Below are 24,018 nucleotides of genomic sequence, written 5' to 3'. Positions count from 1 at the left end.
TCACACCCTAAACTCACTCTACACAATTTAGACCCAGATTTTTAGCCTAACTTTGGCATCGGAGGGTCCTCTGCTCTAGCCAGGGTCTTCTTTGTTTTTCCCTTGTGCAAGATACAGGCCTCGGTTTGATTAGCTAGAGCTTGACAAAGGGTGAGCCAGATTTTAACACCAACACTATCCACATTAAGTTCTCACATGTGTTACAACACATCGATTCTCATTGTTCCCAGTGACTTGATAAACAAGAAATGGAATTAGTGGTGATAACGAGTTCTTGAATAATTAGCTCCAATAACATGTCCATGGATAACCTTTCACAACCTAACTCGAAACAATATGGTCCCTGAATAAATTGGGCTTATCATTTATGAAATTTGGATATGGGTAACATATATGTGGCATTGATCACAAATTCAATTTGGTAGAGCAGCCCATCCAATTCTGCAGGCCTAAGTTTGATTTTTTTTTTTTAAATAAGATTTAATTATGTATTTGGATATTAAACCAAGTACATGATGGGTCCATATTAATGTGTAAGGTTCCGGTCAAGATCTAGTGTTAATTTAGATGATGAGTCAACCCATGAAATCCTCAAGGCTAAAATTTTGACCTGATCCAAAACCTAGTAGGCCATAACTAAATGAGAGAAAAGTAAAAGGCCAGTGGGTTTCCACATTGTTATGGCCCACCAAAATTTTGAATCAGGCAAAAAGTTAGCCCAATGCCTCTCATTAGGTGACTAATTTAGTGGACCGTCCAGAGGTTGTGCCCACATCACATCTTAAAATATTTCGGAGAAAACTTTTGTGTGTGTGGACACACACATCCCACCACCAAAAACATCAAAAATTCATGTGGACCATGACGGCCTCACAACTCGCAACCGGTGACTTTTGATTAAAATTTAAAATAAATTAAAATTCCAGGACATTTTGGTGATTTCTCTCCTCAAAAAGCATCAATAGGTGGATTTTGATCCGTGGACGCATTGTTCTGGAAAACTGGAATTCGTGAAGAATTCTGCGGAAAAAAAAAAGAAAACTCGTGTAGCCGGATTGCACGTGGGATACGGTAAGAGAGAGGGACGCGGATTTGCGACTGACAGATTGAGCAGCGAGACTCCCTGTTGAAGTGACGTCACCAAGTTATATGGGCCCCACCACGATGTATGTGTTGTATCCACTTGGAAATATCATTTTAGGGCATCATTCAAAGGATGAGACAAATTCAAACCTTGAGTGAACCCAGCCACGGAAAACAGTGGGGAGAGTGACTTCCACCGTTGAAACCTTTCTAAGGTCTACCATGATGCTTTTTTGAGATCTAACCTGTTTATGTGTTAAAGCGGACAAGAAAGAAGGGAAAACAAGATATACTTTCGTGGCTCTTAAAAGTTTTGAACAGTGCGTGTCACCCTCACCACTGTTTTGTATAGCTGGGTCCACTCGAGCATTGGATCTGACTCATTCTTTTGGTTCATGCCCTAACATGATCTCTCCAAATGGATGGACTGTGTGGATACAAAACATGCATCATGGTGGCCGCCAAAGAACTTGGTGACGTCAATTCATTAGCGACGGTCGCTATTAGCCTTTCATTAGCTAATCCGTGTACGGAGACATTTTTGCGGTAAAAACTCCTAGAAAAATAAAACGAGACAAAAAGACGCGTATAGCCGGATTGCACGTGGGATGCGGCAGAGGGAAACGGATTTCCTGCGAAAGCCTCCTGCGCAAGGCTGCTGGGTGGGGCCCACCAAGAGTGACGGAGCAGCCATTCAATGTTTCCTCCGAGCGCGTGGACCGTGTACATTCGTGTCACGTCTCAAGAATCAACTGTCACCACAAAAAACGAGGAGAAAAAAATGGCATCCGAGATGGAGTTCGTTTTCCCCCCGTCGCGACACCAGGATGGTGCGTGTGCCCGTTGAGGCACGGCTTCTGTGGATCACTGACTGTGCGGCTCGCCGTGATGTACGTTACTAACAGTCCACGCCGTCCATCCGTTTTTAAAGATCATTTTAAGTCAAAATGCAAAAAATTAAGCAGATCCAAATCTTAGGTGGACCACACCACAGGAAATAATAGTGATTAAAAACTTAACATTAAAAGCTTACTGGGTCATCGGAATGTTTATTTTCCATCCAACCTATTGGTAAGTCACAAATACCTGGATGGTGGCACCACACAAATATAACTTGAAGTTTTTAATGGTCAATCACCACTGGTTCCTTAGCGTGGTCCACCTTAGATTTAGATCTTATTCATTTTTTGGATCATGCCCTAAAATGAACTGTGAAGATGGATGGACAGCGCGGATGTAAGGTACATACATCAAGGTGGGCCTTGACCCCACGGTCAAGAATCCACTCTCCACATAAGCCGGGCAGGTGTCGTTGCACATTGGGGCCCACGTGCAGAATCTTGCGATGATCGGAACGGTCCACCTTATGAATTTGAAAACATTATTTTGGCCTTCATAATATGTAGATGAATTATTAGAAAAATGAAAAGAAAAGTTTCAACGGTTCGTATTAAACTCTATAAACCGAAGGTTCAGATCATCAGTGGAGAATGATTATGGAATGATAACTTATTTAGTAGTATCAGGAAAATGGCGGTTTTAATTATCAGACCACCTTCTCGTGTGGGCCCCAGCGCGTAGCAACACACGGTGCGTCCCGTGTCGCCACAGAAGAAAAACGAAATTTCCAAGAGCCACAGCGATGAAGATGGTCAGCGACCGACGTTTGACCTGATCCGGTCTTCGTTGTAAAAAATGCTGATGGTGTTTTGCACGCGGAAGGAGGGAGGAACCCAGGAGAGGAATTTGACGCACGCGTACCGGCATGACACACGTGTTATAGATTAGTGCAGTTGATTAATTGGGTCCCACCCAGGACATATATTTATTCACTGTTTTTTTCCTTCCTCTAATGGCTCATTTGTCTCATACACAATGTGACCCACCTGCTGGACTTGTTTATGGTGGGCCCCGTCTAATGAATTGCCTGAACATCTCATATGTGGGTCACGTTGGCGTGTGTACCTCTACTAATCCCGTGAGAAAAACTTCAATATTCTGACCGGGGGTGGTGGATGATACGCATGCTTTTATAAATTATTTGGGAATACCGATTCCATGACATACAACTAATTCAAACTAAACCAACTAAATTATGGGCACTCGTTTAGATGTATGATGAACCAAAATTATGCTTTGGGATGAACTAGAGAATGCCCCGATGATGCAGAAATGGCATGTACCATTAGAATTTTAAATCAGTCAATGATTTTTGGTAACCTGAGTTGATTTTTTTTGACATATTATATATGATTTTGGATACCAAAATTTACTAAACACAACCAACCCCTAGGTTGCCTAGGCTGAATTTGCAAGATATTCCATCATATAGATGGTTCTATTTATTATCGTTTTTACTATAAATAGTAAGTTTTATTTTAATTATAACTTTTGATATTATAAGAGTCACAATGGTTAGAAAGGAGAATAATGTGGTTGGGCCAAATTGGACACGTATTATCTTTGCCCGAAAACCATAAAGTCGAGTAGGAATAGAGGCCTTTTATAAATACTTATAGTAAGTTAGGTTTTTAAGGTTTTTGAGTTGGAATCTGAGCCTAAAACCCCGTCCTATGTTTAAGCTCATTATTAAAAGGGCTGTCTATTTTTATTTTATCATCCTAGTGCCAGAGAGGCTTTATGAGAGTCCTAAGTGTTGTTGATAGATGTCCTAAATAGGTCAAACAGGCTCAATATCATTAAGAAAATTCGGTCAGCCTAAGATAGATCAGCTGAAAATTCAGTAACATATTCTTTTGGGACTCGCGGGAAGTTCGGCTAGCCTAAGGTCAAGTTCGGCTAGTCGAAGTATCGGTCGGCTAACCTGAGCTCTGCTTAGGCCAGCCAAAGGTGACGCAATTTGTGCGTGAATTGTGTAAATTTGTGGCGATTTTCGGACTGTTCCAAGTCAATGCGAAAGTAGACTTTTCTAATATATAAATAGGAGTTTCTAGGGCCATTTTAAAACATGTAAAGGCCTTCTATTCTAAAGATATTATAAGGGTTTCTAGAAGCGGTTCTACGGTTTCAAAGGGTGTAGCAAGGGTAAGATTCGAGGTTGTTCGAATCGGATAAGTTGTCTCTCTTTGTAATTTATGCTTTCATGGTGAATTTCTGTCACTTTGTGCCATGTTTTTTTCCCGAAAGAATTTTTCACGTTAAATTTTTGTGTTCTCTTGCGTTTGCTTAATGCTATTAGATTGTTTTCTTAGATCCATAATTGTGTAATTCCGCAGTACAAATCCCAACACTGAGAGCTCTGTAAATTTAGAGTAGTTATTCCATAGAGAAGATGGTGATAAACTTCATCACATCTCTCTCTGTCTCGTTATCATAAGCAGAAATTTCATGCTTGTTGCAATGTAATTGGGCATATCATTGCTGACTGCATCTAATGCAACAGTGTTAACAATGGCAATAATGATGTTGACCAATCACATTGCAACACTTATGTCAGGCAAAGATCTAGATTCCTAAGTAAGGTGTTCATCTTTGAATTTGAATATAGCTCATAAATTAAGTGTTAAATATATATCTAAAAAAAAATTTAAAAAAATTATACTTATTATATTTTTACATTACAAATAATAGAAAACTCATCAATTTTATTAATGGTAAGTGATGTCACCACACAATTCAAGAAGTAATAGTTATTCATTTAGGGCCCGTTTGGCCAGTTACATTGGAAAAGATTAGGTGGGATGGAATTGCATCTAGTCCTATGCCAATTCCACTCCATGTTCGGTAAGAATGGAAAAGCTTGGAAGTAGATTAGATGGAATCGCATTGGGTCCCATGCCAATTTCACTTAATGTTAGCAAGTTGTGTAGGTCCCACCATGATGTGTGGGCTATATCCATAGTCCGCCCATTTTTCGAGATCATTTTACAGCATGGGCCAAAAAATTAAGTAGATCTAAAGCTTAAGTGGACCCCACCATAGAAAGCAACGGGGATTGAATACTTACCATTGAAAACTTTTCGAGGACCACATAAGTTTTGGATCTGCCTCATTTTTAGGCCCATGCCATAAATTGAGGTTACAAAACAAATGAACGGTTTAGATATAACACGTGTGTTATTTTCAATAGTTTCAAATGATGGTGCATATATCCATTCAATGTACTACCGTATTACAAACAAAGCATAGAATTAAGCTTATCCCATGATAACAGGGAACAATCCCTGCCATGGGTAATAATTATGTTTTTTGAATCCCATCCCACCTAATCCTTTCCAATGCAACTGGCCAAACAGGCCCTTAGGTTGTAATTGGAAAACCAAACAACTCACATGTACTTCGACCAGATGGACAGAACAAATAATGATCACAAACACTGGCAAATGACAGGGAATTCCTATCAACATTTAACACTTGTTCACTCCTATTTAACTGTGAGGGAGTGGTCTTATCTTTTTAAGAACTTGAGTCTGGTGTCAGTTTGTGCACCATTTAAAAAATGAGAGCCCAATTGTCCACAATAACATCCAATCTCTGTGGGGTCCACCATATTGTATATGTAAAATCCATTCCATTTATAAAATGATAACAATACATGAACCGTCCAGCAATAAAATAAGCTTTGTTAGAAACTCTGATGGGCGGGGCCAACGGTGAGTTACACCTATCAGTTGATTTTTGCATCTTCTCCTCCTCAGGTGTGGTGCACCTGAGATTTTAATAGGCTTCTCTCTAGATTCAACTCATTTCATCTGTACAACAAGTGGATTGTTACTATCTTCCTCTCCCCCCCCCCTCTTTTTTTTAAAACACACTCACACACCCACCCACGACTCATCTTCCGTTGAAAAGGACTTGGTAAGACCAAATGGACGGTCCAGATATGCGATTGACTTGACCTCTGTCTAAATCCATCGACCTGAGTCCATACAACTGGTGGTGCGTAATCACTTTGCATAGTTGGAAATGGGTAGCACACGGAGAAAACTGGGCTCTTTTTGACCCAAATAGCATTTCTCACACGCAGCGCAAGGCTGAGGAGCTGTACACATCTTCACGCGGCGCATTTTATCAATGTCATGCGTCAAACCATATGGTGTGTGTGTGACTTCACGTATTGTGGCCCGCCCGTGGAGAAGATATTACAGATTTTTGCCACACAACTAGCACCCACTCCAACCCTGCCACACGTGTATAACCATGTCCTGAATGTAGTGGTTCGATCTCTGATTCGAGACTCGGGTTTGCCGCAGCAAAAGTTCTTTCTTGCATATGTGATTAATTTTTAAAACTTCTCATATGAAATGTATTTACTTTATTTTTACAAATTTTTATTTTTATTTTTTTATAAAACTTAACATCGGTCGGAATTGAAATCATTTAATGTCTTTGGACGAAGCTTTGCATTATTTCAAACCTTATAAAAAGCTCTGATCTCACAAACGTGTTTCATATTTACACGTGTTCCTGTGTAGGGATGCTAACAGCCTACGCAAGTGTGGTACTAGCAAACCTCTGGGCAGTGTCGCTCCTGAAACACAAGCGGGTTCAAACCTCTTGGAAGTACTATGTGTAGGGCTGTCAATGGGCCGGGTTAGGGCAGGCCGAGCTGTGTCCAAGCCCGGCTAAAAATTCTGAACTAAAGCCTAAATCCAGCCAGGGCCTGTGAAGTCCAGCCTGGGGCATTTACACAAAAGCTCGACTCGCCCAAGCCCTGAATATATATGTGGATAAATGACAATTTGGTGTGCGAGAGACAGAGGCAGAGAATGAAAGAAAAGAAAGAAAAGGTAAGTTTAAAAAGAGCTATTGGGCCGGGCCGAATTAATAGGCTTTTGTAGAGCTAAGCCTGGTCTGGTCTGATTTACAGTCGGCTCGTGATTTAAGCCTGAGCCTAACTGTCAGGCCTGAAACAACATCAAAACCTGGCCCAATAAGGCCAAGCCCGAAGGCCCGCGGAACTACCCGGCCCATTGACATCCCTAACTATGTGCCTCATTTTGTCTGCCGGAGCCGTGGCATATGATAATGACAATCTGAACCATGAATACCGTGACCCACCTCAATCGATTGGGTTCTATCGAAATTTGGGTATCTTACCTATCTATCAAATGAACTTTTCGCCCCAAATGTGAGCCATTGGTTTGTTTTTTTTTTTTTTTTTTTGCCTTTTAGTATCATTTTTATGGGCCTATTATAGGGACAAGACAATCCAAACACTATATTTTTATCTACGGCACAATGACTGTTGGATCTATAGAATGAACGGTTTAGATAACTTCTGTGTACACCGAACGGTTTAGATCTCTTCAGTTACTCATGGCTCGGTGGTAGACAACATGCATGTGTTTCAACATTAGGTAATGGGTTCACGGTCAAAATGCTTGCCTGTCACTTCCACTGAGGTGGATGGAATCACTTCATGCACACGAGATCCACCCAATCCATCAAGTCCACCTCTTGTGATTGGATAACTTAAAGTAAAGACTGATTTAAGATGAGTGGGCTACGCGATAGGAAACAGTTGAGATCTTGAAAATTGTCCAAATCATGCGTGGTGTCCACCCGCGTGTGTATATACCATCCAATCCACTCATCTGACGCATAACACCAAAATGAATTGATTCCCATAAAACAAAGACATTCCAAGGATCATATGGGCAACACCTGGTGATTTTAGAGTTTTAGGGATGATTTTGCACCGTTTCCTATGGCTTGCCCCACATTAGTGTTGGATTTGACTGAATAATAATCGGTCCTTACTCTTGCTCCTGTGGTAGACTGTCGGAATTTTCAACACCTGGTCAAGGGTGAAATCACATGGAAAGAATTTATTTTAGGGAACTTATTTTGATACACCGGATCTGTATTGCCCTTGATACGCAGGCGCTTAGAAATACCAAACCTGCACATATTAAGTCGAATAAATTGACTAAATTGTGAAACTTGCTGTCGCTGATTTACATCCTAAAAAACAGATTGGTTGAGCAATCCTAACATTCGATTAGTGGACACTTGTTTTTTCAAACTAAGATCATCGGATACCTTTTATTTAACCATCCAATAAATGTCAGGAATAATCAAATGATAGTAGTTTTTGGTTCATGATACATCTAAACCGGTACCCATAATTTGGACGGTTTTGATTGAATTACTTGTATGCCACCTATGCGATTTATCAGGAATTTCTACCTGCCTGTGTGTAATCTATCACGCTCTGCCCGAGTATCAAAATATTATTCAAGGGTCACGGATACAATCAGCTTCACCGCATTGACGTGCAGCAACACATCCACCGTAGACATGGCAAACATGGCACATGCACGCCAGTTTGGACCGTCCAAATCAAATGTGGGTCCAACAGTGGTTGGAGCATAGTCTGGAAATGAGATAAAATTGGACCATCCTGACCCTTTAATTTTGCGCATTAAATTTTGAGTCAAGGAGTTTCTCCTTTTAAATGTATGATAATGACGGCACATGAATTGAACGGTTCAGATTGGCTTGCTTGTATGGCACATGTATAACGGATCTTTGGGTGCATCTTTTGTGAGGTGCCTTAGAGATCTCTTTCAGTTGCACTCCATATTGGCACGTGTGTGGGAACCTTGCGCATCCACACGCAGGCACATGTACCAACGAGGAACACGTGTGGTCAACAAGATCTTTCCATCAGGTGTGCGACACTATTCGGGTTTCTTCGGATCTCAGGTGGACCACAACACAAAAAACCAATGAACAGGGCATAATTTCCAGCCACATGGAAAAAGATCAGATCTTGGCAAACGCGCGCTTCAGATCGTCGCATGTTCGTGCGTGTGACATTCGTGTGGAATTAGCCAATCTGTATTTTGAGTGGTGGAATTATTCGGAGGGCACTATTATCGGAAGACCCTCTGCCATTTATTTACAACATCTCTTTTCTATCCAACGTGCTTCACATGGGATTAGAGGGGAGGGCGAAGAGCTTTTCTTTTTTAATTTCGATACGGAACATCTACATGGCACGTGCAACCGTGGAAGTGGATTGCGTCGTACTCCCGCCTCGCTCTAGCCAAGAACGGGCAGATCTGTATGGGGCTACCATGATGTATCTGTTTATCCACACTATCCATCCGTTTTTAAAGATCCACACCACAGATAACTCTTGCATCTAATGTAATTAAAGATGACTTGCATTCAAAGCTTTGTACATTTAATATAATTCAAGTTTATTATTTGATGTGGTTCACTTGAGTGTTGGATCTACTTTATTTTTAGACTCATTCTTTAAAATAATATGAGAAAAGAGATATATGACACTGATATACAGATATTATACGGTGGGCCTCACACAGATTTACCCGTTCATGGCTAGAGACGGCCAGGTAAGACGCAATCTACTTCCATTTAATATGTTAGGAATTTAATAGTCGGATCTGAATTTTTTTATGATGCATGATGCCAACCCGCCTACTTTGATGGGAAGCGGATTGAGTCAATCGGTCTAGGTAGGGCCCTGAAGGGCTCATTGAGATATATGGGTTTCATCCACACCACTTATCTATTTTTCTATATCATTTTAGAGCACAAGCCAAAAAAAAAAGGCAGGTCTAAGGCTCAAGTGGACCATATTGTTGAGATTGAATACTAATCATTAAAAACTTCTTCGGGCCACGGAAGTTTTGGATAAAGTTTACATTTGTGTTTTCTTTTAATCCAAGTTTGTGTGACCTTATGAACTACTGCTTTCAGTGGTGTTGTACACTTGAGCCTTAGATTTACCTCTTTTTTGGGTTTGTAACTTAAAATGATCGGGCAAAATGGATGAACCACGTTGATAAAACCCATGCACCATGATGGACCGAAGGAGCCCTTAGCTGGCAGGACACATTCCACCTCCCTTTTGGACGAGGGATGATTAAAAAAAGAAAAACAGACCTCAACATTTTGACCCTTCATTTTATAAACGTCTCGTAGTTCATTCACGTTACTACAGAGGGGTGAATTTATCAATTGTTGAAATAAACTAGTTTAATGGTTTGGATCATTGGAATCGACCCAAGATTGCAACATGTGGAGATATATTTCCCGAGGAATCATATTGCAGCATGTGGAATGCATTTTAGAAAATCTGGACGCCAATTTCCCGCAAATGCCTTCCACAAGTAGTTCCTTTAGCGGGAAGCTAGGTGGGCCCCACCATGATGTTTGTGATAAATCCGTCCTGCTTATCCATTTTGTGAGCTGGATTGAAGACAGATGTGGGTCACATGAGATGAAATAGTGGGGATAGAATGACTACTATTGAAACATTTACATGGCCACAAAAGTTTCATATTAAGCTAGTTTTTATTTTTTTCAAGGTATGACCTTAGAAGCTGTTGGGATGGCATATAAATATCAAGATAGAGCCTTGAAACATTCCAACTATAAGCATTTCTTTATGCAGCTTTCCCTCCCAGGTTACCCACTTATATTGGGTTTGGCTTATTTTTGGTCCATGTTTTAAGATAATGTCATAAAATGGATAGAAAGGGTTGCTTTCTTACAAACATGGCCCCACCTGACCTCTTATCTCAAGAACTCGAGAGTCTCCAAAAATCTTAGAGAGATCGCCAACGAAAATGATGCCAGCCACGTGCAAGTTAATGGCAACACATGGGGGAAAAGTACGGAAGAAAGTGTCAGCTTTTTGAGGTAAAATTTAGGATTTCTTAATAAAATAAGCATCTGGTCTACCTTAATTAAATTAATAGTAAGCATGTTCAAAACTTTTTTAAAGACCTCTAGCACCACTACATCTTTTTTATGGACTAAAATGCCCATGTCCCTTGTTCTTGTTCTTTTCCTTCTTTTATCGTTTTATTTATTTTTTAAAAGAAAAATAAATTTGAAAAAACCTTTAATTTTTTTTATTAATATTCTTCTTCTTTTTCCGTTTTTCTAAAATTGCTCTTCCTCCTCATTCTTCTATTATTTTTCTTCTTTTTCTTGTTTGTCTTTTTATTTCTGAAAAAAGATAAATAAATAAATAAGAAAAAGTATACCTTTAATATCTTATTCTTCTTCTTTAAAAAATAAAAAGATAATGTCTCTTTTTTAGAAAAAATCAAGAAAAATATACATTTAATATTTTATTTTTCTTTTGAAAATAAAAAAGAGAATGAAAATAATAATATCAAATAAATAAAAGAACTTACGTTCTTTTTGTTTTTGTTTTTCTTCTCTATATTTTTTCTTAAAAATTTCAAATCAATAAATGAATAAAAAACATTCTTAACCATTCTAAAAAAAAGAGAAAATATAAAAAGAATAAAAATAAGATATTAAATAAATAAAACATATTTTTTTTCTCCTTCTCTTTCGTATATAAGGTGAGACCCATGAAGTGAGACTCACAAAGTGAAACCTTATCCTTATAAGGCAATTGTGAACCACGAACTGAGATTTTGTCCCTACGGAGGCAATTGTGAACTGCAATGCAAATTGATACATGTGAACTGCAAACTAATACTTGCGAACTGCGAATTGAGACCGGTGAATTAGGTGTTAGGATCTCAATTCTCTATAGAGTGTTAGGGTCTCAGTTCTCTGTTGGTATTAGAGTCTTGGTTCTTTGTTGAGTGCTAAGGTCGCAAGTTCTTTGCTGAATATTAGGGTCTCAATTCTCCATTGGTGTTAGCATCTCAATTCTTAGTTGAGTGATATGATCTTAGTTCTCTATTGAATGCTAGAGTCTCACTTCTTTGTTGAGTGTGATGCTATGAGTCTTTTTTTATTGTTAGGGTCTTAGTACTCTATTGAATATGATGATTGTAGTTTATAGTTGCCGTTGTAAGGATAGAATCTCAATTACTTCTTGACTATTAGGGTTGTAGTTCCCTTTGGACTATTAGGGTTTCAATTATTTATTAATTGTTAGGGTCTCAATTTTTTAGTAAAAAGTGAAAGATTAAAAGAAAAAAATGAGAAGACGAAATAATGTTATTTTATTGTTTTGATATTTTTATTTTCATTCTATTTTTTCTGTCTCTATTTTTTTTAATTTAAAAAGATTAAGAATATTTTTCTGTTCATTATTTAATTTTCTGATTTATTTGTCTTTTCTTAAGAAAAATTAAAAAGAAAAAAAGAAAGAGAAAGAAAGAAAAAAGTAAATTATTTTATTTATTTGATATTATTACTTTCATTCTCATTTTATTTTCTAAAGAAGAAGAAGATATTGAAGGCTTCTTTTTCCTAATTCATTTGTCTTTTAAAAAAAAAAAAAAAAAGAAGGACGAGAAGGAGCAAGGACTACTTTTAGAAAAAAAAAAATGAAAGAAGAATAAAAGAAAAAGAAAAAGAAGAAGAAAATATTAAAAGTTTTTTCAAATTCAAATTTATTTTTTTTTTCTTTCTTTTCAGGAAAGAAGCAAAAAGAAAAAAGAAGAAGAACGAGGAGCATGAGAATTTTTATCCATTAAAAAGACCTGCTGCTGTTAGAGGTATATAAAAAATAAAAAAATAATAAAAAAGTTTTGAAAGGCCTATTTTGTTAATAAATCCTAAAATTTATGTCTTGCCTTATAACAGGTGAATTTCAACTGAACATTAAATGACACTTATATATTTTAGTTTTCAAAATATCCCATACTTTTATTTAAGGTTGATATAAAATGTCTTAACCATAAAAGAACTAACTAAAGGAGTAAACAAAGCCAATTACTAATCACTGTATGTATGATATAGAAAACATTGGCCAGCTTTGTCCATTTAGTTAGTTTTAAAGAGTCTTAAATCTTGAACATGAAGGAATTTCCACATCAGTTAGTGGGTATTTAAGATTATTATCATAAACATAATTAGCATTTTATTTATTGAGCGGTGTAGATTGTTGGAATTTTACCTCATTGTCAATTAAGGGCTTTTTTTTATCTTTTCAATCCTCATATGCTTGTTGTTATGGGAAGATCAGAGACGTTTCAACTCCGAGGCTCGATGCTATTCAAAGCCGACTTGAGGCGCAAGATTAAGCTTAGAGTTATGAAAATAGGCGAGGGATGGACTTCCAATTCGACATCGGTTGCACCGCCCTAGGCGGAATGATCTGGGGCCGGGGCTGTCAACTCAAGATTCAGAGCAGGATCCTGAAATGATCTGAGGCCGAAGCAGTCAGTTCAGAATGATCTGAGGCCAAGGTAGTCAGGTCGGGACTCAGATTGGAATCCACTAATGAGGGGGACCATGAGGTGTCTCACTACTGCACGATTGACGACGGTTACCCACATCCGCACAACCACTGAGCGACTGGGTGGCCAAACTACCCGCAGAACGCGGTGAATGGCCAAGGATGTGTCTACTTACATGGACACGACCATCTTAAGCAAAAGGGGGTATAAATAACATCCTTCAGGGAGGAAACAGGTACGCAATATCTTGCACTCTCCTTCTACAACTCCACTTAGACTCAGATTCCCTTGACTTGACTTAGGCATTGGAAGGTCCCCTGTTTAAGCCAGGGTCTCTTTTGCTCACCATTGTTGCGCAGGTTCAGGACTCAGAGACGACTCGAAGTTCGGAGATTCGAGGGGAGGGTTGTCAAGATTTTAACAGCAACATTTTTGGTGTTGTCTGTGGGGTCCCATTCATCATCTGGGCCTATAGGACTACAGCTCAGTCGTCTACCGGGGAAACTCCATTTTCAGTATCTTACGGCTCGAAAGCAATAGTGTCAGGCGAGATCGGCCTCCCTACAGCTTGGGTCAGGAACTATCAGGAAGATCAAAACACTGAGAAGATTGCAGCCAATCTGAACCTACTCGAGGAAGCTAGAGATGTCTCCAGACTCCAAGTTGCTACTCGGCATCAGCAGGTGGCACGATTCTACAACTCTAAGGTCAAGACTTGACGATTCCGACCAGGCGACTTAGTTCTCCGCCGAGTTTTCCAAAACACTGCAGAGCTAGGGGTTGGGATACTTGGGCCCAATTGGGAGAGCCCCTACCACGTGGTCGGATCGACCAAGCCAAGCTCCTACCACTTGGAGGATCTCGAAGGGCGTCAGCTCCCCCACCCCTGGAACGCCGAGCATCTAAAAATCTACTGCCCTTGATGTACTGGCCGTTGAAGACCCCCAATAAGTGTACACCTCGGAGCGGCTAGTCTCTTAAGGTTTTTAATAAAATCTGTTTATACATAATTTGCTTGAATGACTTGTCGACAAATGAAAAAAAGTCACCTCTTGGGGGATGACTCAATGGACTTATCCCTTAAAGAAGCGGTTAGTATGTTAACCCACGAAAATTCGTCAGGGGATCCCCTCATATTTAGGGGAAAAGCCCATGGACGACCTGATCCCTTGATGAAGGGGTTAGCTCGTCAAACGACCAATGGATCTACAAAAAAGATTGCCGCTCGTCATTCGTGGGGCGGTTAACTCCTTAAGGGGTCGGTCCTTACAATTTTAACATCACGAGATTCTACAAAATGATCAAGGCATCTCCTAGGTATGGGAAGACAGCCCTGGGTGAGCCAACCTGCTAAGTAGTTGGCTCGTCAATCAACAACTTAGCATCTAACAATCATTATTCAAAAAGGCGATCATGTTATATCGTGCCCTCTCCAGCGGGTTAAAAAGATTATCCAAAAATTTATCCATAAAAAAACTATTGTTTAAAGAGTTAAAAGAGAAAGGAGGTATCAAAAGCTATTCAGTCAAAGGGAGCTGGGGGCCAGCAGTTGGGCTCGGAGAGACATCCTCAGCCGATCTCTCCCCTGCGTCCTCGGAAGTAAGGGACTCAAGGTTAAGATCCAGATAGAGCTCCTGGATCGCATCGATGCAGGCATCGAAGCTGCAGTTGTAGAACTTGTTAGCCTCAGCGGTCTTCTCCTCCGAGGTCTTGAACCCATCCACCGCAGTGGCCACTGCAACGCCCGAGAGGCTTTATCCTCAGCCCGTTAAGCTTCCTTTGCTTGTGCTACCGCTCGGCTCAGCTTGTCCCCCGCCTCAGCCTTAGTCTGCTCCAGTGCGTCCCCTAATCGGGCATTGTCCTTCGTGAGCGAGTCGGCATGGGCCCTGACTCCTATTAGCTCGGCTGCAGCAGCTGTGCAACATGCTTGAAGGTTGTTGACGACCCTCTGGTGCTACAACTCTCGTGCCTTTTCATCATCAAGCATTCAGTGTAGTTCCACCTGCTCTATTCGTAGGACCGCAGCCTCGTCTCGGAGAGTCCCGACCTTGCCTCTGAGAGTCGCTATCTCTCTGTCCTTTTGCATGATCTCCCTCAACCTCTCCCGAGTCATCAGGAGCCTCGGGATGGACTGAATCAAAATAAGAATATAAGTATATAAACGCGACAAGAAAGGAATCAAGACAAGAAAAGTTAGTAAAAATACCCTGTAGAAGATAGAGGCTATGTCGTTTACGAAGGACTCATCCGACTTGTTGAGGAGGGCCGTAATCTCTTCCTTTGGAACATGTTTCGTAGCCCAGCGAACTAAGCCCGACATATGATAGACTGGTGGAAGTCTACCCCCACCGGTTCCGACCTGAGTAGACCCTGTCGCTCCCCCTGGCCCAGTCCCACTGCCCTCCGAAGCTTGGGCCTCGACCCTAGGATCATCTCCGACTTCGAGAGGAGAAAGCATCGCATCAGCGATCTGAATGGCTTCCTCCCGTTCGGAGGAAGACAGGATGACTATGCAGGGTTCAAGGGCAGGTGGAGGTGCCTCGGAAGAATAAGAGGTGACGATGGGAGGAAGAATTGGAGCTGGAACATTGTCGGCCGTGGCCTCGACTACAGTGTTGGTTGGAAGTGTTGAAGCTGCAGCAACATATATTAGAGCTGCACCGACAAAAACTAAGACCTCAACAGCAGGACCTGGAGCTATAGCAACAGGAATCGGGACCGAAGGGCCCTCGCCGCGAGGAGTCACCTGCCTTTTCTGACTCATCGTCTTTGTCTGTGGTTCGAACCTCAGCATCTCTTCGACAGGTGGGGGAGCCTTCCTCCTTCGAGATCCGGAGGCCTCAACCATGCCTGCATATGTGACAATGAGTTAATGTCAGAGTTGTGAAACCTTCAGCATCAGCAAAGTAAAAGGCAAAGGGGCACTTACTGAATGAGGTGGGGAGCGGCTTGGACTTGCAGAGCCTAGACTGATAAAGGTTGTCTGCGGTGATCAGGACCGACCAAGAGCGTAGATCCTTTGAAAGTGCCCTAGCCTTGACAATCTGATTCTTCTAATCCGAGGAGAGGAGGGGTTGGACCCTCGGGAAGTCTGTAAAAATGGAGTGAAGACACTGATCAGACTATAACAAATAGGGGAGCGTTACAAAAAGATTGTTCGGGATCCGACTTGGAAGAGTAAATAAGGTGGGAATGTAACGCCCTGATTTTTTCGAGAACCGAGTATACCACTCATTTCTTAAAAAGCTGGGTGTTAACTGATAAGCAAAGGATAATAAAATCCAATCAAAGTGCGATTAACGGAACCAAGCGTAGTATAGATAAAACTCAAGCAGTAATAATATCCTGGGCCACTCAGCTGGGGCCCACATACAAAACCTCAAATTCTAAAATGGACTGAAATGATATTAAGCAAATAGTCTACTGATTTAATCCAAAATAAGTAGTCGCCTCCTAGTACGACTCCTCGTTGTAAGGCTCCTCCTAGATTTCGGCCGTCTCCGGATCCACCACAAATCCATCTGTCTTTATATCCTCTGTATGGTTGAACATTTATGAATGAGTGGTCAACTCAGTGTGATCTCCCCTCAAGATTACACACCGCCACCCTAAATAAGAAATAACATGAAAACATACAGATAACCCAAAACACAGTAAATGCAGTCTTATTAAGTGCATGAATGTATAGAATGCAATCATCGCCCCGGGGATACTCATCCATGCAGACAGTGGGCTCGTCACCCATGCAATCATCGAACCTGGAAAACATCATCCAGTCAGAACAATACGTACATCACGTACGATAGGAATGGATGCTGGTCTGTGCCATCTATGCATGATTAGCCAGTCCATTGTTAATCCGATTACACTCAGCCATTTTAAATAAGCTCACGGTCACTACGGGAAGCGCATGGCCCAGCGTAAGCCGATGGCTCGAGCATAGTATCCCATGACTACCATCCTCGGCCCATGAGGCTACCGTCTTAGAGTGTATGTAGTACCCACCAATATGTGGTCAATCAATTCAATGTGAGGGGGCCACCACCAATGCTGACTAGGAATGAAGGGGTCAAATCACAAAGTATGGCGATTAAAGCATGACGGCATGGATGGTTCAAGGATGGGTAAACGACGATGTTGGAAAAGTCGTGAAATTCACCCCAAGTCAGTTAGGTGAAACCACACATGGATGGTAAGCCCCGTGGTCAAATATCAATGACCAAAACCTCCATATTAAGGGCCTACTCATATCAAAATTAGTCTGATTACACCCTAAGCACGGACTCTCCGTTGCTTAAAACTTCCCGTGGAGAGATTTTAATAATACGTGTGTCACATTATCATAACAACAGACATGAATTTTATCATAAATAAGGAATAGGAAATAATTTATACACTCCTATCAAAACATATTACTGAGTTAACGTAAAATACATATCATGAATGGTTGAATTATCCACTCAAACAGTTCAGAGTACATAATCAAGAGTCTAGTCAATAGTAAGCATGGAAGTCATTTTATTGAATACGGTCCGTTTGCATACACAATTTGTCCAACTAACCATTAGAATTACCAAAACTACTATTTCTGGCCTAGTTAGGGATGGAAAGCTTAAGGGGAAAGAAATCATCACCTAAGCTATGGTAGCACATCCCTAGATGCGAACTCCTGGAAGTAGTTAGTGGTTCCACAATGCTTGGATAATTTCCTAAAGGAAGTTAGATTGTATTAGATAATGATTCCTAGGCTTTTGAAATACTAGGGTCGGTTGAATGACCCGAAATTACTATGGTTTGGTTTACATCAAGGGGCGTCCAGGCCCAACCGTAACTTGCCCAATGAGTGGGCCCACTCTGGCCTGATCTGACCCATCTAGGCAGCCCCCTAAGGTGGTCCACTTGACTGTGGGTTGGATGCAATACATATACATCGAGGCGGGTCCCATACGATCGGACCATCAGGTCTTGGGTGGTTTGAATGCACATACGTCACACGGGCCCCCCCATAGATCTTGCTGACTAATACAGCAGCTATATAGTTAGATCACTGACCCACCGTCCCGTATGCATCATGGTGGGGTCCATTCGTGTGGTCCACCAATCGGTGCAGGGTGCGGCCTACCTTTTGGACGGCATAGATGAAACACGTACTATGCGTGGGACCCACAGAATTGCTGGTCTGGATGCGACAACCGCTGCGACCACGTGGCATGTTGGCCCACCGTCCAGGCAGTGGTCGGCTGGGACACAACACATATTTCACGGTGGGTACCCACCGTCCAGTAATCTGGACGGTGAGGATAGGAAATATCTGAGTCAAGGTGGGTCCCATGTGAGGCCCACCACATATCTACGTAATGTAGGCATATACTATCTTATAATATATTTATTTATATATATATATATATATATATATATATATATATATATATATTATAAGATATATATAAGAAAAGAAAAAGGAAAAGAAAACGACCAGCCCAGGACCTTTGCAACGTCCCTGATGGACGGTTAAGGTGAATCCCATCATCAAGGTGGGTCCTCATACGTGGCCTACCACTGATGCAGGGTGTGGCCCACCTGTTGATGCAGGGTGCGGTCCACCTGCATCTGTTCAGGCCCACGGCTGGTTCAGCCCACCTACATTTGTGCAGGCCCAGCGCCAGGTAGTCCACCAGCCTTAGACGTGAAAATGGCCTCCCTGCTACACGCTGTTGGAGCTATTCCCAGCCTCGATTTTTTTTTTTAGCTCGAACATGGTCCGATCCTGGCCGTTTTTCAACCCCAAGCTGGGACCATTTAGATCATGGTTCGACCCCAAGCAGGGCCTGACGAAAAGCATTCTCGGACTGCAACTCAACAGCTGAAGGGGATTGGTTTCAGTCTATCTTCACGGCCATTGTTTAGCTCCAGACCATAGCCATAGACTGGCTTGGTTCCAATCCGAAACCCATTGCTACTGTTGGTCTGATATCAGCGTGGAACAGGGCTGATCTTAGCCTTCGGTTAAGGACTGAATGGGGTCATCTGAAACCTCTCAATTGGCGTTACTGGGTCAGTGCTTCTGAGCACCCAACGTGGTCTGGTTGGGGCTAATTTTCATTGCCACCTTGGGGTCCCATTACTGCTGGATTTAAGGCCCAGATGGGGGCTAGCTGTGGTCAGTTTTAGGTCCGGTTCAAGCCTAATTGAGAGCTCAAATCATGGTCCACTGACAGTGTGTTCCTCTGCTCGGAGTCATCTAGTCCGGAATGCCATCGTTGTTTGGCCTGGTTTCTAGCCCGAAAACCAGCCATAGACTGGCATGGTTACGACCCCAGGTTACGGCCATAGCTTGGCCCAGTCCTAGCCTCAAAACAGAGCCATTACTTGGCCTGGGTTTAGCTCAGAATCAAGACCATTGATTGGCCTAGTTCCTGCTCGAAACAGAGCTCCAGCTCTACCCGGTTTTGGCCCGACGCACAGCCCCTGCTTGGCTGGGTCTTGGCCCGAAACGGGTGCTGCAGTAGGGTCGATTTTTAGCCCGGAATAGAGCCATTGATCGTCCCAGCCTCGGTCCAAAACAGAGACCCAACCTAACCGGTCTCTCGGTCCACCATGCAGCCATTGATTGGCTTGATCCAAACACCACTACTGCTAGACCAAACCCAGCCATTGCTTGGCTTGGTTTCGGTCCAGGCAAGTACTACCTGAAGCTATAAAGAAACTAAAGAAAAAGAACAAAAAGGAAAATGTTTTTCTTGGGGCAGTTGCTGCCTTCCTTACCTAAGTTAAAACAGAGGATCGGTTTCCCTATTTCACGTCCTCTCTTTCCTCTCTACGCTCTCTCTCTCCCTTACTAGTGTGAATCCCGAGGCCACAGTACCCACCTTTAAAGCTTAGGGGAAGAGGGTTCAACGGTTGGGATTCCCACGCGGAAATCGGACGACCGTGATTTGTCCTTCCCAAAGAGGAAGGCCGACTCTCTCTCTCTTCCCTCCCACAGGCCCTGTTGGGCCGTTTTTGGCAAAAGGAGGAGCACGCCTCCAACCGAGAAATGGACGGTTGATATGGCCAGACCGGAACAATTACTGGCCGTTCACGCGATCGCAGATGGATCGTACCTTGTAGTTTTCTGCCACGCGTAACCTAATGGATGGTGGCAACGCATCTCCCTCATCCACTTACAAGAGGTCAGGTGGCTATACAATTTTGTTAAGCTGGGCCCCACAGAGGATTTGAATGGCTCAGATGGCCTGGAAAGTGGCCATGTTAGGCCACCTAGGAACTTAAAGATCCTCCGTTCAAATTCAAAAACGGCGGGAAAGCGTTGGTTTTCTTCATTTTTGTAAAGAGCTCGGCCAAAGGTCTTTTGACCGAGCCCATCCTCCCTGTGCATGTCGTGTGCACGTGCATGGGGTGCACATGCATTCTGTGAGGGGTCCTCTACAGTGTTCGTGATAGATCCAGTCCGTCTATTTATCATGGGAGCACCTGTAAAGGGTACTGGCTCATCTTAAGGCGAATCTGAGGCCCAGGCGGGTCGTACCACACGTTTCAAGTCCCTTCTCATGGTTGATATGCTCAATCCATGGGTTGGATTGGTTTGATATTTATTTTCAACGGTTGCTTTGGATTCTGGGAGGTAGCAATGACTCGTTTGGCCTTACAATATCTTCCAAGAGTCCATCGTAGGTGTTTTGTGGTGATATCTTCATATTAGGTGTCCTATGGATGGTCTTCATTGGAAGGGCTTGGTTATTTATACCTCTAGGCTGAAGCAATGTTTAATCTGACTCCTGGAGATCCATGTAGGTGGCTTCAATGCTGGCGGGAAGTCCCTTCCTGTACATGTCAAAATTTAAGTTGCCTAGCAATTTAATCTTGGTTGAGGCAGGTTTGAGATAAGGTAACACCCGTGTACCAGAGGTACAGGGTGTTACAAGGAACCCGAGTCCTTAAAGTCCTTAGCTCCGCCGCCAGTGCTTTCCCACTCGCCCGAAGCCCAGAACCACTTGTTCTTTCAATCCTTGTTAGAGGATGGAAGTTGTAGGACCGGCCCCTAGCCCTTGCTGCCGCGGGTCGCGAAGTAGTACCACGGCTCCTGACTATCATGCTTGATTAAGTACAGACTCATCAGCTCTTCCGGTGTCAACTTCGGGTTCTTGGCTTGGCGCCAGATGATGTATGAGGATATTAAAACCCTTAAAGCAATGGGAGTAAACTGACCTGGGGCCAGTCCCAAGTAAGCTGTTAGGGCTCGGATGAAGGGATGCATCGAAAGGAGGAGCTCACATTGTAATGCGCAGAGAAAAATCGCAACTTCCCCTTTGGCAGGATCTCCAAAGGTATCAAGGGGCTCAGGAGCTCGTATCTGGACGGAGTTCAAGATCTGGAATTCTGATTGGACCCATTCCATTTGGGACTTGACTAGCACGGAGCCTCCTAGGACGGTCTCCACAGTTCGCCCACTCGCGGGCATCTCTGTAACCCCTCTCTTTGTATCTCGGGAAGCCTTTCTACCGCCCTTGCGGTGCGTCCAAGTCCCTACCTCTTTAACCCCCCCTGGGCGGAGGGTAGAGGGGTACTGCATCAAGAGGGCCCTCGGAGGCCTCTCGCCTATCATCTGAGCTTTCTGACCCGGAATCATCTTCGAAGGCATAGTCTCCTCGGACCATCTCCGAGTCATTTGACATTCTGAGAGAAAATAAAAGAAATAAGAGTAAGCTGGAAGTCAGGGGGAACTCATCGGAAGCTGTCTGGAAAGGTTACCGAAAATCGCCTCTGCCGAAAATTGGAGATCGGTCAGAATCGCCTTTCCCGCAGGTCACACTCGCCGGAAATCGCCTCCTCAGGCAACTCACTACAACAAGAACTTAGAAAATAGAAATGAGGGTGTTTTCGAGCGCTAGGGTTTATATAACCTATAAGTGATTCTCGCATTTATGGCGAGACATGATGGCTGCAGCCGAACCGTCAAGAGTCGATTTCAGGAGACACATGGTTGAGCACCACTGGCCTAAGCATTGCCGAGTCACGTGCCCCTGGCATCGGGCGACGGGCTCCGAGTAGTGGAAGCGTCACCTAGCTATCCTTCTTGGCTCACGTGGCGATCCCTCATAATTACTATGATGATTCAAAATCCTAACCGTCACCACGCGTCCGCCTGAGGATGACCCGCGGATGGAAAATCCCGAGTACGTATCTTCTCATATATAGAAATCATGATTGTGGCTGCACGTATTAGGGGCGCAACGGTGGATGCTACTGATTTTCTGCATGTGTTTACTCTCTGAGTTCGTGTCCGAACTTAGAGAGTAGGGGACTTCTGTTATGGGAAAATCAGAGATGTTTCAACTCCGAGACCCGAGGCTATTCAGAGCCGACTTGAGGTGCAAGATTAAGCTCGGAGTTATGAGAATAGGCGAGGGATGGACTTCCAATTTGACATCGATTGCGCCTTCACTCCAAGGCCCTAGGCGGAATGATCTACGGTCAGGGCTGTCAACTTGGGATTTAGAGTGGGATCCCAGAATGATCTGAGGCCGAAGCGGTCGTTTCGGAATGATCCGAATTAGCTCGGGACTCAGATTGGAATCCACTAATGAGGGGGACCATGAGGTGTCTCACTACTGCATGATTGGCGACGGTTACTCACCCCCCCACGTCTGGATGACCGCTGAGCAACTGGGTGGCCAAACTGCCCGCAGAACACGGTGAATGACCAAGAATGTGCCTACTTATATGGACACGACCATCTTAAGCAAAATGGGGTATAAATAACATCCTTCAGGAAGGAAACAAGTACGTGATATCTTGCACTCACCCTCTACAACTCCACTTAGACCCAGATTCTCTTGACTTGACTTAGGCATTAGAGGGTCCCTTGTTTAAGCCAGGGTCTCCTTTGCTCACCATTGTTGCGCAGGTTCAAGACTTAGATATGACTCGGAGTTTGGAGATCCAAGCGACGGGTCGTCAAGATTTTGACAGCAATACTTGCCACCATGCTCCTCTTTTCTTGTACTTTTGCATGGATAACTAGGTCTTGTTAAGAAGCCTGTGCAACAAATTAAAGGCTCTTTGAGTCCACCATAATAACTTTGTAAAATCAACATGTATATGTATTGCTTTGGCTGATTTTACGGACATTATCTAAAAATGGGGATAATTAATTTGAAAACTAAGGTGGGTCGCCCCTTTGGAAAAAAAAAACTAAGATGTGTCACCCACCATTGAAATTATCCAAAGGTACGTACGTGACTTCTTTTATTTCTCTTCCTACGTGTAGCAGACTTGCATGTAGCTGCAATATCAACTTTGCAAACCATTTCATGGGCTGCCATGCAAAAATCATGTTGATTTGACTTCCTTGATTTGGCCTTATTTTTCAATGGCCATCCTTCTCCCAAGCCATGGATGGGATGGTCATGATTATCTAACAGAAGTGATCCATTAGAAAGAAAGAAATCGACTGACTATCCCTAACAAATAGCTGGATCAAATTGTATGGTGGAACTATTTTTGCATAGATGATCTTGATTGTCCATATTTAGGGCTATTAACCAAATGGTTAATATTTGTCGTCTCAGTGTTATTTTTTTATGGTAGCCCATGAAACGTGTGTTGGACCTGATGAATAGTTTAGATTAATGGATTGAATTGTATAAATGTTCTAATGCAACTAGGTGCACTGTAACTTATAAGGCTCCACATTTCTCATAAATAAAAGCAGTTAGGGCCACCTTTTGTGGTCCACTTAAATGCTACTTAGAGACAAAGTCTGGGAACTAATTAATTTGTTGTTGATCAACTAGGTTCATCGATGCCATCCAAAGTTGTT

Source organism: Magnolia sinica, chromosome 2 (assembly GCF_029962835.1).
Source record: "Magnolia sinica isolate HGM2019 chromosome 2, MsV1, whole genome shotgun sequence".
Lineage (NCBI taxonomy): Eukaryota > Viridiplantae > Streptophyta > Magnoliopsida > Magnoliales > Magnoliaceae > Magnolia > Magnolia sinica.
Note: the sequence above shows the minus strand (reverse complement) of the source record.